Genomic DNA, 14480 nt, shown 5'->3' with positions numbered 1-14480 from the left:
CAACATTAAGTAAACGTAGACATTAAGAGATTCCTCATTCTTAATACTCTTTTAACTCTAATGGTTTTCAAATTCCACACAAAACAAACTCAAACATATTATCAGATCCAATCCACAACTCACACCAAAACACATCAATTCATTCCTCCACAGAATCCAACCATACACACAACAAATTTCATCAGTATTAATTAAGAACACGTCAAATACGACGAACACAAATCAACACAATCCACCACTCAAACACAACAAGTTTCATTTACTCAAAATCATACATAATGAGTTTAAATTCATTTTCCACGAAACATTCATCAATATAACCAAAACCTAACTCTAAGATTTTACCCATAAAGCCTTAGATTCATTTTCCCCCAAATCAATACTCCAACCCTAACAAAATCCTTTCCACACAACCACAGATAAGTCCCTAAATGCAAACTAAAAGTTTGGAAGGAGCCCTTACCTTCAAGTTTGCTTTCTCGTGCGATTACGGTACCACGAGTAAATCCGGTAAAATCTCTGCTCGCAACGTCGCTTCCAAAGTTGGTTCCCTAGCACCGTAGCGTGGTAGTGAGCAACTTTCCCTTCTATCTCTTCGCGAAACGAAGCTTAGATCTAGATGAAATGGGGAGGTTTGTGTTTGACGGTTTTGAAATCCCTAACTCCGTTTTTGAATCCGAGAAGGAGGAAGGAGTTGAGAAATTGATCTTTCTCACCCACTAGCCTTGGGTTTTAATTCTCGAACTTAAAGGAAACAACAAAAATGAAGAAGAAGAAGGAAGAAGAGAATGGGTTTCGCGGGAGAGGAAACATTTACTTCCTTTGTTCCTTTTCCTTTTGTTTTCCTTCTTTTCCTTTTCTTTCTTTTTCTTTTCTTTCTAATTCCTTTCCTTTTTCCTCCACACAAACATACATATATATATTTATATATATATATATATTAATTACTTTTAACAAATATCTCGGCATCAAATATCTTTTTGGTCATATAAACTCCCAAAATATTAATAACTTTGGCTAAAAAGCCTTCGAGTTCAATACCAAAATACACTAAAATACATCAAGTATACTTTAAAATTATGGGTCTTACAAGGCTCAAACGACCAAATAAAGTTGTCTCATTATATGCATAAATTACAAGTGATGCAAGTCAGAAATAGTGCAAGTTATGAAGGGATAACACATGTCTAGATATTCACACAACAAACAATGAAAGTGTTTAGGTCCAAAAACTCACAGCTAGGATAAGAGAGAGCACAAACTATCAAAATAATGCTAAACATGTCACTGAAATTTTTATTATTTTATTTTTAATGAAAAAGTGATGGCAAGTTAGACTGCTACAATCACAGAGTAATCAACAATGTATGCATTAGTGAAACTCGTCGCATTAAGCAATGACATGAGCAAAGAAATTAAATTAAAATTTCAAAATACAAAACAGAAAACTTAAGATCAAATGGAAGTTATTACAACTTCTTCATCATAGTACACATTTAGAGAAAGGAAAGGAAACACACAATTCAACTACTGAAATAAATCGAAGAAAAAGAAGAGAAATGAAGAAAGAAAAAATTAAAAACAAAGAAAAAGGAAAGAAAAAACTTTTCTCAGTTGTGTGGTTCATTCATTCAAGGTCCTCCGCTCCTGTACCACTGTAGTCCCCTGTATACTGGTGAGGTGAAAATAGATCATAATAAAACATGTTGCCTGGTGTCTGTTGAGATCAAGCAAAGGCTCGATAGAGATTTGTCATCCCATGTTCTATTTTGGCATGTCCAGCTCGCTGGTCGATCATCAATTGTTCCATCATAGTTTCCAACCTACCAAATCTTTCCTCGATGGGGATCTGTGATGGATGTTGAGAATGGTCATGTGGCCCCTATGGATCAGTAGTTTCTTCTGTCGGCATCGCTGCTTGTGGACCAACATGATGTTCTACCGAAATCATAGAGTATTTTTCTATCCACCTAGCAGTGATTGGGACGGCGGGTTTTACCATTTCTTCACTCTGTTTAGGTGATACTCTCACCCGTTCACATAGGTTGCTTATCAAGGATGCATGATTAAAGTAGCCCGCCGGAGGACCAAGAATTGATGTCCCCTAAATACCATTAGCTAGTAACATGCCTACATTAATTTTGTCACGCTTTATGATAGTCGCTAGTAGACATGCTCTTTGAATTATTATTTCTAACACATTTGAACATGGCAGCAGTGTATGATGAACAAAGGTACTCTAGGCTTTTGCAGCTGGAGTGAGATCCAAAGAACGCAATTTCCTATGTGTGTCATCTCTATTTCGTACCCAATATGTGTCTAGTCCGCATAAAACGTGTAAGATCTCATGCGTGTCTATTTTAATGATTTTGTCATCGATTGCTTGGAAGCAGCAGTCCTCATAGATTGGTAGGCCAAAGATTTCATTTATGACTTGAGAAGTAAAGCGCACTTTTTTTCCCCTCACATAACTCACAAATTGCTCATGCGGAATTGGTTGATCAGACTTCAGATTAGAGGCATTGGAGAAAAATTCAACTGCTAGTGGTTTGCTTGCTTTTGTGACGAATGTGGTCTACTTCTCCCATCATCTGGCCGCAATCATCGCCTGGATGTCAAGAAATTCATTTTCTTCCAGCTCACAATTTTTCTTACCAACAAATTTATTGATTGTGGGGAGTTTGGTGTGAAAATCTTGCGTTGCCATGGTCTTGAATAAGAACGCATCATGTGATTGGGAGGAAGATGTATTTGTGACCTTGGTGTGTTTTCCTTTATGTTGGGTTGCCATTAGGTCCGTTGTTGAGCTGAAACTAGACTTGGAGAAGTAGTAGAGATATGTGTATCAGTTGAATGTTGTGAGAGAGAAGGGTTTTGGGAAAAATTGAGGGGCAAGGGTTTTTATAACCCAACTAGCCAGGAAACGCGCTTGGGGTGCGCCTGGGGCGTGAATGGATAGTAGCCTCAGTGTGAAAGGCGCATGGGATGCAGGTCAACAGAAGTAATCAGCGCAAGATGCGCTTGGGGAGCGCCTGGGGCGCGAATTGACAATAGCTTCAGCGTGAAATGCACTTGGGGCGAGCCTGGGGTGCTAATTGACAGTAGCATCAGGGCAAAATGCGCTTGGGGCATGCCTCGAGCGTGAATTGACAGTAGCAATCAACGCAAAATGCGCATGGGACGCGAATTGACAGTAGCATCAGCGCACAATGCGCTTGGGGCGTGCCTAGGGCGCGAATTGACCTAATTGACACGAAAAACTTCTCTCCCTGAATACCATTTGGTTACTTGACCGTACGAAACATCGAGAATGAATACAACTGCCAATCAATAACGAACTAAATGAAAAAAAAAACAACAAAAGGAATTGAAATGAAACTGAAATGCAAAACAAAAGGATACGAATTTGGGTTGCCTCCAAATAAGCGCTCATTTAATCTCTTGAGCTTAAAATTCCACTCTTCAAGTGGTGATCAGATTGATGGACTCCATTGAAAGTTTTGACTCTCCCCCTAAGTAGGGTTTGAGTCTTTGTCCATTCACCTTGAAGTTCCGGTTTGAGTGTGTGTCTTTCAACTCCACAACACCATATGGAAATACCTTGACGATTTTAAAAGGGCTCGACCATCTTGACTTTAGTTTCCCTGGAAACAACTTCAATCTTGAGTTGAATAGAAGAACCAGTTCTCCTTCTTGGAACTCCTTGGATTTAATTTTTCTATCATGCCACTTCTTGGTTTTTTTCTTTATATATCTTGGTGTTTTCATATGCGGAATTATGGAACTCTTCTAACTCGTGAAGCTGAAGACTTCTCGATTCGCCTGCCTTGACCAAGTCAAAATTCAAGTAATTCGTAGCCCAAAATGCTCGAGGCTCTAGTTCAAGAGGCAAATGACAAGCTTTACCATGCACTATTTGATACAGTGACATACCCAAAGGGTCTTAAAAGCTGTTTGGTAGGTCCAAAGTGCATCATCAAGTTTCGTTGACCAATCCTTTATTGAAGCATTCACTGTCTTTTCAAGAATTCGCTTGAGCTGCCTTTTGGATACTTCAACTTGCCCACTATTTTGTGGGTGATGTGGGATTGCCACCCTATGATGCACATTATATTTCCTTAGAAGGTATTCTATTTTTGGTTTAGAAAGTGAGTGCTCTCTTCACTAATAAAAGCTCGAGGAACGCCAAAACGCGCGAATATGTTCTTCTTGAGAAATGTGATGAGCTGTTGCGAATCATTGGTTGTTGTAGCAACTGCTTCAACCCACTTTGAGACATAATCCACCGCCACCAAAATATAAACCTTTGCATATGAGGATTGGAATGGACCCATGAAGTCAATACCCCACACATCGAACACTTCTACTTCTAATACAGGATTTTGAGGCATCTCATCCCGTTTTGAAATGTTACCGATGCGCTGGCATCGATTGCACTTCTTCACATAGTTGAATGCATTGCCAGAATAGTCCCGATTTGAGAACTTTTGTTGCAGTTCGATCCCCACTGAAGTGACCCCCATGATTAGAGTTGTGGCAGTGCCACAAGAATTTTTCTTGCTCCTCCTCAGGCACACACCTTCCCAACAACCCATCCACTCCTCTTTTGTACAGAAAAGGTTCATCCCATACATAGAATTTGGCATCATGGATAAACTTCTTTCGTTGTTGGTATGTGAAATCAGATGGAATTGCCTCACCTACTTTGAAATTAGCAAAGTTAGCAAACCAAGGTGCTTTGGTAATTGTGAAGATGTGTTCATCAGCAAACTAGTCTCTTATTGGTCTAGTGTTATCATCCTCCTCCACTTTCTCCAATCGGGATAGATGGTCGGCTACCATGTTCTCTGATCCCTTCTTATCTCGGATCTCAATGTCGAACTCTTGTAGTAATAGAATGCACCTGAGTAGCCTTGGCTTCGATTCCTGTTTAGCAAACAAATACTTCAAGGCAGCATGATCAGTGTAAACAATAACTTTTGATCCTAATAAATAAGATCGAAATTTAACAAAAGCGTATACTACAGCTAATAATTCTTTTTCAATTGTGGCATAATTGTGTTGTGCTTGATTCAAAACATGACTAGTGTAGTAAATTACAAGTAACAACTTATCCTTTCTTTGTCCAAGGACTGCCCCAATAGCATTATCATTAGCATCACACATGATTTCAAAAGGTAGTGATTAGTCAGGTGCAGTGATAATGGGGGCAGTTATCAACTTATTTTTCAAATTGTTAAAAGCATTCAAACAATATTTATTTAATTTGAAATGTGTGTCTTTCACAAGTAGGTTTGTAAGCGGTTTTTCAATTTTTGAAAAGTCTTTTATAAATCTCCTATAAAATCCAACATGGCCTAAAAAGCTTCTAATGCCATTTTCATTGGTAAGAGGGGGAAGTTTTTCAATAACTTCAACTTTGGCCTTGTCAACCTCGATCTCCTTATGGGAGACTCGGTGGCCTAACACAATTGCATCTCTTACCATAAAATGATATTTTTCCCAATTTAGGACCAAGTTAGATTTTTCACACCTTTCTAACACAAGAGATAGATAAATCAAACAATTATCAAAAGATGAACCAAAGACAGAAAAGTCGTTCATAAATACTTCGATATGTTTCTCAATCATATTAGAGAATATGGACATCATGCACCTTTGAAAAGTGGCAGGAGCATTACACAGCCCAAACGGCATCCGTCAATAAGCAAACACCCATACGGACATGTAAATGCAGTTTTCTCTTGATCCTCTGGTGCTACAACTATCTGATTGGATCTCGAGTAGCCATTTAGAAAGTCGTAATACACATGTCCAACTAGTCGCTCAAGCATTTGGTTAATGAAAGGGAGTGGGAAATGATCCTTCCGCGTAGCACTGTTCAATCTTCTATAATTAATACAAATTCTCCACCTTGTAACCGTTCTTGTAGGGATTAACTCGTTCTTTTTGTTTGTGATGACGGTTGTTCCCCCCTTTTTTGGTACCACTTGGACGTGGCTCACCCAAGGGGTAAATGAGACCAGCTTCCAGGAGCTTTACCACTTCTTTCCTAATCATTTCTTTCATTGCCAGATTCAATCTTCTTTAGGGTTGTACAACTGGTTTGTGATTATCTTCCATTAGGATTTTGTGCATGCAAAAAGTTAGACTTATTCCCTTCAAGTGCTCAAAGGACCAACCGATGGCACCCTTATGCTTCCGCAAAATTCTCAACAACTTCTCTTCTTGTAAATCACTCAAGCTTGCACTAATGATAGCTGGTTCCTTATCTTTTTCACCCAGGAATACGAATTTTAAATGAGGACGCAACTGCTTGAGTTCAATCTGTGATGTCTCTTTCTTTTTTTCTAAGGACTCGTCTTCATCCCCTTTCAACTCCTCCCATCTAGTAGGAAAACGGGGGGAGTATGATGGTGACGCTTCTAACATGGGTAAAACCTCTTTCACCTTTGAATCTTCACTTTCTTTAACAACATATTGGGGGTATGCATAGCACTCTTTCTAGTGGCAAAATGGGTACTTGATGCTCAATTTCTTCGTTGACTCTCACATCTAAGATCTCGATTCGATTGCACCCTTCTCTTTCTTTTGAATATTCCATGGCTTTCAGAATATTGAAAGTGGCGGTTTCTTCATTTACCTTTAAAGTTAAGGTGTCATCCGCTACAACAATCATAGCTCACCCTGTTGCTAAGAACGGTCTTCCCAAAATCAAAGGAATGTCATTGTCCTCCTCCATGTCTAGTACCACGAAATTCACTGGGAAAATGAACTTATCCACCTTTGACTTTTCCAATGCCTAGCTTTTTGTATATGGATAGAGGCATGAGACTTACACTAGCCCCAAGATCACACAGGGCCTTCCCAAAAGTTCTATTTCCAATAGCACAAGGGATCAAGAAGCTTCCAGGATCCTTGAGCTTCGATGGTAGCTTCCTCTGTAGGATAACACTACATTCTTCGATAAGCATAACTGTTTCACCGCCAATTTTTCTTTTCTTTAACAGAATCTCCTTCATGAATTTGGCTTATGTGGGCATCTATTCTAATGCTTCTGCAAAAGGAATGTTGAAGTGCAATTTTTTAAAAACATCAAGAAATTTACAGAATTGTTTTACAGTTTCTTCCTTTCTTAATCTTTGAGAATATGGAAGTCGAATTTCTGGTTTTGGCAGTATTTCCTTTTTATGTACCACAGGTTCTTCCTCCTTTTCAAGAGTGATGTGCTCCTCAACTGATGTCGGTGTGGCCATTTCATTTGAGTGGGTTGAAGTTGAAATACTTCCACTCTGTTTGGCTTTCAGTCGTACTTGTTCACTTACCTTGTCACTCCTCATTGTCACTGCATTAACATTATTTTGTGGATTCGGTACTATGTCACTAGAAAAATTTCCAGGCGTTTTTTGTGCCATTTGTTGAGCAAGTTGACCCATTTGGGTCTCTAGATTCTTTATTGATGCAAAGTGATTTTTATGGATGGCTCTTGACTCTTCAATGAAAGAACTTGTGCTTGTTACTAATTTCTCCATAGCACTCTCCGAAGCAGCCTTTCGAGGTGGGACTTGGTTTGTTTGAGCTCCTTGTTGACCCTAAGATCCACCTTGCTGATCTCTCCAAAAAAAATTTGGTGATTTCTCCAACCAGGGTTGTACGTACTAGAGTAGGGATTTTTCTGCTTCCCGTTATTACTCACAAAATTCACCTCTTCTAGTTCTTCTATCTCATTGTCATCCAGTGTTTCACAAGCTCCATTTTTATGTGCTCCCCCACAAAAGTTACAACCAATATGCTTTAATAATTTGACAGGGGCCACTTGGGGTTGTATATTTAGAGTTGTCATCCCCTTCTTTATCTCAGTGGTGATAACCTCTTCTAACTGTTTTGAGAGCAACTTGCCTAGAGCCAACTCATCCATAATATTCAATTCCAATATACTACTTGTTGACCCACCACCTATGTCATGCAACATCATTTGTTCATTTGATGTCATGATCTCAATAATTTTTCGTGCTTCAAAGAACCACCTGTTGTGGCATCCAATATAATTCTAATACTAGGCCTCAAACTATTACAGAATATTTGCATATGGGCATTGTCCTCATAAGCATGATTGGGACATCTGGCTAGTAAACTCTAGAACCTCCTGTAAGTGTCACGAAGAGATTCTCCCTATTTCTGTTTGTAATTGGAAATCTCTTGCCTCTTTCTAACAAACACAACTGGGGAAAAATATTATTCTAAGAACTTATCTTCGAGGTCATCCCACGTAGTAATGCTACTTGCAGGAAAGGAGTAAAGCCACTCCTTAGCACCATATGTCAATGACAATGGAAATAATCACAATCTCTTGCCTTCTTCAGAACAACCATCCACTTTCACTGTTTCACATAATTCAAAGAAGTTCGTGAGGTGTCTATTGGCGTCTTCGTTATGTTTATCAGAAAAATGAATCTCCTTCAACTCTCGGAATAGAGCGGGACTCACTTCAAACTTGTTAACTGTAACTGGTTGGTTATGGATGGCCAACCGAGCACAATTTCTATTTCTATTTCCGCAAATATGAAGAAATCCCCCAAATCCACTTCTTCCATTACTAATTGCCTTTCCCTTTGTCTCCTTTCTAGAACCTCTTTTTGATTTGTTTTCGCAATTTTTTCGATTTTTTGATCAAAGAAAAGTTCAGCTAAGGACTACCCTCGCATACAAGGTTACACAAATTGTGAGTAATGATCAGTTTTAAAGTAAAGAAAGATAAATAATTAAGTAAAAATTAAAGAGTTTTAAATCAGGAATTAATTTTTTTTTTTTCAAAATTAGAAATAAAATAAAAGCAAAAATTTTATTGCAGAGCAAACAATTTCAATTAAGTAAATAAATTAGATTCAATAGTGATATGGCAATCCCCGACAAAAACTTGATAGTGTTTCAGCAAGTGTACTGAATCGTTGCAAGTAATAATTAAAACGGTAATACCGAGTGTCGAACTCAAAGATTGCGTTTAACTATCGAATTATATTTAATTACTAAAATTGAACAAAAAGTTCCCAAATTGATTGAAATAATATTTAAAATTAACAACAGTAACAAAATTGATCCTTTATAATAAGAAAAATGTCAGGGATGAGTTTCACTTAGATACCAACCTTGGTGTCTAATTTGATCTTAGTTACTAAATTCCTTTATTGAATTATTATCGAATTCTCTTTATTATACTTGCCCTAATGACTTAGTGAAAGAACCTTTAATTCCAAAGTAACCCCTAATTCCTTAGTGGATTTAAGATTAGAATTAAGCCTTACCATACAGGAATTCTCTTGTTAAACTATTGTCTTTGCAACTAATTTAACTGGTTCTATGACCTGCATCTATCTCTAAACTACAAATTCATGAATTTCTCATCTCAAGCATTCGTAAAGTCCACTCCCGTTTAAAAAACATTAAGCACAGAGATGAGAAAAATAATTCAATAAACTCATTCATCTAAATAGAAATCAAATCATAAAAATAAGGGTTTCATCTTGTTACACTCATCCCTAACAAATAGGGTTTAGTTACTCATGACAGAGATAGAAAAGATATAGATTAGAGAAGAATTACAAGAAAGATTCATGAATTATTCTTGATAAAATTGCACCAATGGTGTTAGAAATTGTCGTCTTTGAGTTTCTCTGCTAGGACACAAGTCTCCCAACATCCCAATAGTCAAAAAGATCCTCAAAAAGTGAAGAAAAAAAAATTGAGTTTTAATGTGTTCTTCTGTGCGTCGCGCACTTCAAACGCGCACCAACATGTATTAAGCGCTGAAATGCGCTTCATGCGCGATCCAGACGGACAACATCTTATGCCTGGAGTTGAGTGCCTCTTTCTACTCTTTGGAGTCCAAATTTGGTTTTGGTGTCATCATGAACGTTGTAGCTATGGCTCGTATCTTTCATTTGCCCTTTGTTTGACTTCAATTGGATGTCTACAACTGTAGATATGGCTGAAATACTCGACATATGCCATATTGATTTCTCACCAAAATTCAACACTACATTTAAACAAACTAACAACGTAAAACTACAAAAATCTCTACTTAATCAAGGAAATAAGAACATGAACAATTCATTAAATCAAAGAACTAAAATCAACAATATATATCAAATAATTCTTCAAAATTAACTAATGAATAAAAGATAAATGAAATCAATGACAAATATGCATATGATGAAGAGTCATCTTGCCTTCTGACGCATTATCCATCCTCGAAGTAACCTCCTCCCCATCAACATCCATAGAAGGATCGGTCTCCTCAGAAGTCAGATCCACCCACGAGATAGGTGACTTCGGCGGCGCTGGGATCTCAAAATAGGCCAATACTTCAGTGACAAACGGTAAGGGACCATTCACCGGAAATAGAAGCTCTGACTCGGTCCGCCTAGACGGTCCTACAATCTCTCGCTCGACTAGCATCGGCCCATTATCCTTTCCGCTAGTCCCCGGTCCAACCACTGTATCTCAAGCTCCTACGGTGGCCTCCGCCTAATCTCTAATTGAGGAATCCTCTGCATCATCCCATGCTCCAATCATCCCGAGCAGCAATCCTGAAGGTATCGGATAGTCGATTCTCTCGCGAGTGAACTCCACGAGGTATACTGCTCCAGCTCTCCTACTTGTCCTCACTACCCTCCCCGTATAAGTAGCCCTATTTGAGATGGGGTCGTATACCCAAGCAGTCGGCGAATCTCGGTCAGCGAAGTCTAACGACGTTTACGTCGTCAAGGTAATAGTTGGTGTAACGAACTCATGTATCATCTGAGGGCAAATCCCAAATTTCCACAATAATTATAAAGGGTCGCCAACTGAAATTAACAAATAACACTTAGCACAATTCTTGATTTCAAATGCTCAAGAGAACCTTTCGCCATAACATACTTCTCGAAAGGGTTTTCATATGTCAAAAATGCATAAACAATGTTGAAAAATGAAGTTTTTCACAAAACTGCACCATCGTATTCGAATACAGCACTGTCGTAGCCGAATACAAGTGTTAAGTTAATGGCAAAAACTGCACTGTCATAGTCGAATACAAGTGTTAAATGTTGCAGATTTCAGTTCTGAATTTGGTTCGAAAACAATTTAACATTCACATATAAAGTCAACCAACAACACTTAGCAATTACGGCACAATAACAAACAACAATCGAGTATGTATATACAATCATCATAGTATAACAAACATGACTCGGGTGCCAAGCACCCTAATGCAATGCGTATATGCCAATGCGGATGATTCCGGAATTTCCAAAACAAAATCGCCCTCGAGGGGCGTAAATCATAATTCTACCGCTTATCACATGCCTTAGTACTAATTACCGAGGTGCAGTCTCTCACAGACTAGCACGATTTACTAGAGTGTAGCCTATCACAGGCCTTACACATTAGTTAAATCCTCGTAAAGACAAGATGGACCAACTATCACATGGAACCATCATGTGGCCCATCACGGTCACCACTTAACATCGTGGCCCATCACAGTCACCGCTTAACATCTTGGTCCATCGCGGTCACCACTAATACTATGACCCATCACAGTCACCACAAGCTATGAAATGCATGAGCATACTCTGACTCTTTTCACCACAATCATTAAGTAAATGCAACTATTAAAAGATTCCCCATTTTTAATACTCATTTAACACTAACAATTTTTCAAACTTATCACATAGCATATTCAAAACATATTATCCTCCATACAATCCATCACACACAAATCGCATCAAATTTAATCTCCACCAAATCCACTCCTCAATCACACATAAATCGGTTTTGAATCACATAATTGCATCAAAACTTAATCTCCACAAATTCATACATAATCACACCTTAAACACGTCAATATTAATCATAAATTCATAACATGTAACAAATCGTATTTTTACTCAAAATATATATATTCAAGTCGAAATTAATTATCATCCAATCACACATTAACCATCCATCAATCAAACATATATAGTCCCTATATGCAAACTAAAAATTTGGAAGGAGCCTTTACCTTTGTTATAGCTTTTCCAACGGCTATCACTACCACAATCAAACGCAGCGAAAAATCTCGTTTATGCCGACACCTTTAATCATATAGTGTTTGACTTAGTCAAATTAATCCCTTAAACTTTAATTACCTTACAAATCCTTTCTTACTCCTAACCCTCTTTGAATATATTTTACTAAAAGAGTTTACAATGAGTAAGGACTAATACTATTATTAACCACAACACACTTTCAACATATAAAACATATTTTTAGAAATTAACATCCTTTAATTTTTCACTAAATTCACTAAAAAAAATTCGAAACATTATAAATTATTTTGCTCAAAATTTTTCACACTACCACAATTTTTTCTCAAATTTTTCATAACTCATTTTTTTTCTTCCATATAACTAGATAACCACAAAAAAGATATCAATAAATATTTTTTCTAATTTCAAGGTTATAACTCTTTGGAATAGTTTCATTCCTTTCAAAATATATTAAATAATTTATTTTTATTTAATCACCACAACAACATTAATATATTAGAGTTTTTTCCACTGCTAACTCGGTGCCAACGGTCTCGATTCCTTTTTTAGACTCAAGGAGCTAACTACATAAACATAAATATTTATAACAATTTGGTCACAAATAAAATTTATCCAACCACAACAAAATTCCCAAAATTATATTTTTTTCACACATCAAACTTTTAAAACCAAATAATCTACATTATTTAGTTAAACGTAAATAAAATGAATATTTTCCAAATCAAACATACACACACTCGATTGTTAAAGCACAAAAAATTTGAGTTAATAAAGTACTCTAACTTTTTCTTTTTAAACTCAATCCAAGAGTAATTAAAAGAGTAACACTTTTAACTCTAAACATTTTAATTTCAATCTAACTTTTTTGCTCAAACTCTTTAACTTAGTTAAAATTTGAACTTTTTCACAACTTTAATTACTCTAATTATTATTATTATTATTATTATTATTATTATTATTATTATTATTATTATTATTATTATTATTATTATTATGATTATTATTATTATTATTATTATTATTATTATTATTATTATTCTTATTATTATTATTCTTATTATTATTATTGTTATTATTATTATTGTTATTATTATTATTGTTATTATTATTATTGTTATTATTATTATTGTTATTATTATTATTATTATTATTATTATTATTGTAGTGGTTTTTAGTCCACGAACTTTAATCTCGCCCGTCCAATCCATTTTTTCAATGATCGTGAATGTTGCATTAAGAATCCTTATGAATTGTAGTGATTTTCAGTCCACGAACTTTAACCTCGCCCGTCCAATCCATTTTATCAACGATCGTGAATGTTGCATTAAGGATCCTTATGAATTGATTTCGACCAATCAAATTGTTCTATTAAAGATTTAATCTTTTACATTTAATTCAATCTATTAACGGTTATGAATGGTGCATTAAGGATCCTTGTGAATAGGTTTCGACCAATCAAATTGTTCTATTAACGATTCAATCTTGTAAGTTTAATCGAATCTATTAATAACTACAAATGGTGCATTAAAGATCCTTATGAATTGATTTCGACCAATTAGATTCTTCTATTAAGGATAAACACACCCTCCCACCTTCTATACTGTCATTGGAATTGAAGGTAAAATCTTTGTAAGTGATTATAAAAAGGCATTTAAATTATGTTTTGGAACCAACTATGTTCGTCTAAAGAATGTCGCTAAACAATAGTTGCAGCTCGAAAACAAAGTCATGATATCTGATATAGTTTACCGACACCTTGTGTTCTTTGGAGAAAATACAAACATGTACGAACTATTGAAGGTTTGCGATGACGAAGATATTTATTTGATGTTTGATGTTTATGATTAGTGGTCGTAACTCAACAACAACAAGTTATATATTACGTTTTAGGACGTTTCTACACCACTTTATTTGATCAAAACAACCCATATCACGACACTATGAACCATACTCTAACAAAAACTAACGAACTCTTTCGGATGATAATCAACCCCAATGTCAATATCCCCCAACTAGTCTACAACACGATCTTCCGCTTAGTGTCTTAGATAATATCAACGAGGAGGAATTAAATGATGATAGTGAAAACGATGAAACATACTTCAGTGAATCATCTGACAACGACATTGATGTCAACGAATATCTAGAAGCGAAAGACCAACTTATCCTACCTGCATTTGATCCACAGTTTCCCCTTAAGAACATAAATTTAGAGAATGTTGAGCAATCCACTAAATTTGATCACATGCTATTGAACAAAGCACACTAATAGATGAAACTCTTAAAAAATTAAAATGAAGTTTCAAAATAAGGAAGATTGCGTACATGCAATCAAAATTTTCCACTTAAAACAATCACTAACTTTTGCGGTACAAAAATCAGATACAAAAAGATATGTTCTTAAATATTTAA

This window comes from Cicer arietinum, chromosome 4 (genome assembly GCF_000331145.2).
Source record: "Cicer arietinum cultivar CDC Frontier isolate Library 1 chromosome 4, Cicar.CDCFrontier_v2.0, whole genome shotgun sequence".
Classification (NCBI taxonomy): domain Eukaryota; kingdom Viridiplantae; phylum Streptophyta; class Magnoliopsida; order Fabales; family Fabaceae; genus Cicer; species Cicer arietinum.
Note: the sequence above shows the minus strand (reverse complement) of the source record.